Below are 6,342 nucleotides of genomic sequence, written 5' to 3'. Positions count from 1 at the left end.
AGGAGGAAGGTAAAAACTCACCAGACCAAACAGATGAAGAGGAAATAGGCAGTCTACCTGAAAAAGAATTCAGAATAATGGTAATAAAGATATCCAAAATCTTGGAAATAGAATGGAGAAAATACAAGAAACGTTTAACAAGGACCTGGAAAAACTAAAGAGCAAACAAACAATGATGAACAACACAATAAATGAAATTGAAAATTCTCTAGAAGGAATCAATAGCCGAATAACTGAAGCAGAAGAATGGATAAGTGACCTGGAAGATAAAATAGTGGAAATAACAAGTGCAGAGCAGAATAAAGAAAATAGAACGAAAAGAATTGAACATAGTCTCAGAGACCTCTGGGACAACATTAAACACACCAACATTTGAATTACAGGGGTCCCAGAAGAAGAAGAGAAAAAAAAGAGACTGAGAAAGTATTTGAAGAGATTAGAGTTGAAAACTTCCCTGATATGGGAAGGGAAATAGTCAATCAAGTCCAGGAAGCACAGACAGTCCCATACAGGATAAATCCAAGGAGAAACACACAAGACACATATTAATCAAACTATCAAAAATTAAACACAAAGAAAAAATATTAAAAGCAGTAAGAGAAAAACAACAAATAACATACGAGGGAATCAACATGTGTTTAACAGCTGTTCTTTCAGCAGAAACTCTGCAAGCCAGAAGGGAGTGGCAGGACATATTTAAAGTGATGAAAGGGAAAAACCTACAACCAAGATTACTCAACCCAGCAAGGATCTCATTCAGATTCGACCGAGAAATTCAAACCTTTACAGACAGGCAAAAGCTAAGAGGATTCAGCACCACCAAACCAGCTTTACAACAAATGCTAAAGGAACTTTTCTAGGCAGGAAACACCAGAGAAGAAAAAGATCTACAACAACAAACCCAAAACAATTAAGAAAATGGTAATAGGAACATACATATCGATAACTACCTTAAATGTAAATGGATTAAATGCTCCCACCAAAAGACATAGACTGGCTGAATGGATACAAAAACAAGACCCGTTATTATGCTGTCTACAAGAGACCCACTTCAGACCTAGGGACACATACAGACTGAAAGTGAGGCGATGGAAAAATATTCCATGCAAATGGAAATCAAAAGAAAACTGGAGCAGCAATACTCATATCAGACAAAATAGATTTTAAAATAAAGACTATTACAAGAGACAAAGAAGGACACTCCATAATGATCAAGGGATCAATCCAAGAAGAAGATATAACAATTGAAATATTTATGCACCCAAAATAGGAGCACCTCAATACATAAGGCAAATGCTAACAGCCATAAAAGGGGAAATCAATAGTAACACAATCATAGTAGGGGACTTTAACACCCCACTTTCACTGATGAACAGATCATCCAAAATGAAAATAAATAAGGAAACACAAGCTTTAAATGATACATTAAACAGGATGGACTTAACTGATATTTATAGGATATTCCATCCCAAAACAACAGAATACACTTTCTTCTCAAGTGCTTATGTAACATTCTCCAGGATAGATCATATCTTGGGTCACAAATCAAGCCCTGGTAAATTTAAGAAAATTGAAATCGTTATCAAGTAACTTTTCTGACCACAACACTATGAGACTAGATAACAATTACAGAAAAAAATCTGTAAAAACTACAAATACATGGAGGCTAAACAATACACTACTAAATAACCAAGAGATCACTGAATAAATCAAAGAGGAAACCAAAAAATACCTAGAAACAAATGACAATGAAAACACGATGACCCGAAACCTTAGGATGCAGCAAAAGCAGTTCTAAGAGGGAAGTTTATAGCAATACAATCCTACCTCAAGACACAAGAAAAATCTCAAATAAACAACCTAACCTTACACCTAAAGAAATTAGAGAAAGAAGAACAAAAAAACCCCAAAGTTAGCAGAAGGAAAGAAATCATAAAGATCAGATCAGAAATAAATGAAAAAGAAGGAAATGATAGCAAAGATCAATAAAACTAAAAGCTGGTTCTTTGAGAAGATAAACAAAATTGTTAAACCATTAGCCAGACTCATCAAGAAAAAAAGGGAGAAGACTGAAATCAGTAGAATTAGAAATGAAAAAGGAGAAGTAACAATTGACACTGCAGAAATACAAAGGATCATGAGAGATTACTACAAGCAACTCTATGGCAATAAAATGGACAACCTGGAAGAAATGGACAAATTCTTAGAAAAGTACAACCTTCCAAGACTGAACCAGGAAGAAACAGAAAGTATAAACAGACCAATCACAAGCACTGAAATTGAAACGGTGATTGATTAAAAGTCTTCCATCAAACAAAAGCCCAGGACCAGATGGCTTCACAGGTGAATTTATCAAACATTTAGAGAAGAGCTAACACCTATCCTTCTCAAACTCTTCCAAAATACAGCAGAGGGACAAACACTCCCCAACTCATTCTACGAGGCCACCATCACCCTAATACCAAAACTAGACAAGGATGTCACAAAGAAAGAAAACTACAGGCCAATATCACTGATGAACATAGATGCAAAAATCCTCAACAAAATACTAGCAAACAGAATCCAACAGCACATTAAAAGGATCATACACCATGATCAAGTGGGTTTTACCCCAGGAATGCAAGGATTCTTCAATATACGCAAATCAATCAGTGTGATAAACCATATTAACAAATTGAAGGAGAAAAACCATATGATCAACTCAATAGATGCAGAAAAAGCTTTCGACAAAATTCAACACCCATTTATGATAAAAACCGTCCCGAAAGTATGCAAAGAGGCAACGTACCTCCATATAATAAAGGCCATATATGAGAAACCCACAGCCAACATCTTTCTCAATGGGGATAAACTGAAACCATTTCCACTAAGATCAGGAACAAGACAAAGGTGCCCACTCTCACCACTATTATTCAACATAGTTGTGGAAGTTTTAGCCACAGCAATCAGAGATGAAAAAGAAGTAAGAGGAATCCAAATTGGAAAAGAAGAAGTAAAACTGTCACTGTTTGCAGATGACATGATACTATACATAGAGAATCCTAAAGATGCCAACAGAAAACTACCAGAGCTAATCAATGAATTTGGTAAAGTAGCAGGACACAAAATTAATGCACAGAAATCTCTTGCATTCCTATACACTAATGATGAAAAATATGAAAGAGAAATGAAGGAAACACTCCCATTTACCACTGCAACAAAAAGAATAAAATACCTAGGAATAAACTTACCTAAGGAGCCAAAAACCTGTATGCAGAAAACTATAAAACACTGATGAAAAAATTAAAGATGATAAAAACAGATGGAGAGGTATAGCATGTTCTTGGATTGGAAGAATCAATATTGTGAAAATGACTATACTATCCAAAGCAATCTATAGATTCAATGCAATCCCTATCAAACTACCAACGGCATTTTTCATAGAACTAGAACAAAAAATTTCACAATTTGTATGGAAACACAAAAGACCCCAAATAACCAAAGCAATCTTGAGAAAGAAAAACGGAGCTGGAGGAATCAGGCTCCTGGACTTCAGACTATACTATAAATCTACAGTAATCAAGACAGTATGGTACTGGCACAAAAACAGAAACATAGATCAATGGAACAGGATAGAAAGCCCAGAGATATACCCACACACATCTTATCTTTGATAAAGGAGGCAAGAATATACAGTGGAGAAAAGACAGCCTCTTCAATAAGTGGTGCTCGGAAAACTGGAAAACTACATGTAAAAGAATGAAATTAGAACACTCCGTAACACCATACACAAAAATAAACTCAAAATGGATTAAAGACCTAAATGTAAGGCCGAACACTCTAAAACTCTTAGAGAAAAACATAGGCAGAACACTCTATGACATAAATCACAGCAAGATCATTTTTGACCCACCTCCTAGAGAAATGGAAATAAAACAAAAATAAACAAATGGGACCTAATGAAACTTAAAAGCTTTTGCACAGCAAAAGAAACCAAAAAGAAGACCAAAAGACAACCCTCAGAATGGGAGAAAATATTTGCAAATGAAGCAACTGACAAAGGATTCATCTCCAAAATTTATAAGCAGCTCATGCAGCTCAATATCAAAAAAACAAACAACCCAATCCAAAAATGGGCAAAGACCTAAATAGACATTTCTCCAAAGAAGATATACAGATTGCCAACAAACACATGAAAGGATGCTCAACATCACTAATCATTAGAGAAATTCAAAGCAAAATGAGGTATCACCTCATTTGAGGTGATACAATGAGGTATCACCTCACACTGGTCAAATGGGCATCACCAAAAAATCTACAAACAATAAATGCTGGAGAGGGTGTGGAGAACAGGGAACCCTCTTGCACTGTTGGTGGGAATGTAAATTGATACAGCCACTATGGAGAACAGTATGGAGGTTCCTTTAAAAATAGAACTATCATATGATCCAGCAATCCCACTTCCGGGCATATACCCTGAGAAAACCATAATTCAAAAAGAGTCATGCACCACAATGTTCACTGCAGCTCTATTTACAATAGCCAGGACATGGAAGCAACCTAAGCATTTGTCAACAGATGACTGGATCAAGAAGATGTGGCACATATATACAATGGAACATTACTCAGCCATAAAAAGAAAGAAAATTGAGTTATTTGAGAAAAACAAATACTGTATGCTAACACATATATATGGAATCCAAAAAAAAAAAAAAAAGGTTTTGAAGAACCTAGGGACAGGACAGGAATAAAGATGCAGACGTAGAGAATGGACTTGAGGACATGGGGAGGGGGAAGGGTAAGCTGAGACAAAGGGAGAGAGTGGCATGGACATATATACACTATCAAGTGTAAAACAGATAGCTAGTGGGAAGCAGCCGCATAGCACAGGGAGATCAGCTCGGAGCTTTGTGTCCACCTAGAGGGGTGGGATAGGGAGGGTGGGAGGGAGACGCAAGAGGGAGGAGATATGGTGATATGTGTATAGTTGATTCACTTTGTTATAAAGCAGAAACTAAAACTAAAAATTAAAAAAAGAATCCACCTGCCAATGCAGGGGACACAGGTTCGAGCCCTGGTCCAGGAAGATCCCACATGCCACGGAGCAACTAAGCCGTTGCACCACAACTACTGAGCCTGCACTCTAGAGCCTGCAAGCCACAACTACTGAAGCCCGTGTGCCACAACTACTAAAGCCCATGATCCTAGAGCCCGTGATCCACAACTACTAAAGCCCATGATCCTAGAGCCCGTGATCCACGACAAGAGAAGCCAGCATAAGGAGAAGCCCACACACCGCAATGAAGAGTAGCCCCTGCTCGCCACAACTGGAGAAAGCCCGCGTGCCACAACAAAGACCCAATGCAACCAAAAAAAAAAAAAAAAAAAACTTAGATGTTGTTACTGGCCTGCTCAAAGCCTTGCAGTATCTTTCCGCTGCATATGGCTTAGTAGGCCCTTGGTGATCTGGCCTTGCTCACTTCATTCTCTGCTCTCCACTGACCTCCTGCACGTCAGGCTTTTTAATGTTCTTTTTCCTACTGGTCATGTTCCTGCTCAGGGCCCTTGTACTTGCTATTCCCACCTTTGGGCTATTCTTCCTCTAAATATTCACATGGCCTGCTCACTCGCTTTAGTTGGTTCTCCTCCAACATCTTTTGTTCGGAGGACTTCCCGCATCACTCTGTCCCCTTCCTCTGAATTATTTTCTATCACTACTCAATATCATGTCATAAACCTAACCTGCCTATTTGTTTGAGGTCTACCTCCTTTAACAGAATGTGAGCTCCATGGGGGCAAGGATTTGTCTTGCTCACTGTGAAATGCCCACTACCTAGAACAGTGAGGCACAGAAGTGGTGCTTATTAATGAGTGAATAAGTGGCTGCTGCTGCTGCTTGGTACAAATCAATAGGAGGCTGACATGAAAAGGTATTGGTGAGAGTACCTGGGAAAGGTGATAGCCAGGGAGATTTCAGGAGAATGAGATGATTAAGGACGAGCAAATGGGCATCTTTAAGGGCCAACTGAGGAGGGAGTGCAGGGTTGTAATGGCAGGTAAGACAGTAAACAGGCAGTTTCGTGTGTGGCTGAGAATGTGGTTTTCTGCCCTAGACTACCTAGTCTCTGTGTGGCTCTGGGTAAGTTTGTTAATCTTTCTAAGCCTCAATTCCTCCACCAGTAAAATGAAGCTGATAACCATAATACCTTCACCTAAGGTTGTGATGGAGGTTAATTGAGCAAATGGCCATAAAAAGTCTGGCATGGGGTAAGCTCTCAATAACTGTTCATTACTATGATCGATGCAAGATTGGGGGAAGAGTGTGAAATGCTGCAATGTGAAAAGATGTTTCTGTAATCTTTC

Source organism: Globicephala melas, chromosome 2 (assembly GCF_963455315.2).
Source record: "Globicephala melas chromosome 2, mGloMel1.2, whole genome shotgun sequence".
NCBI lineage: Eukaryota > Metazoa > Chordata > Mammalia > Artiodactyla > Delphinidae > Globicephala > Globicephala melas.
The sequence above is the reverse complement of the archived record's forward strand: the minus strand, read 5'-3'. Positions refer to the sequence as shown.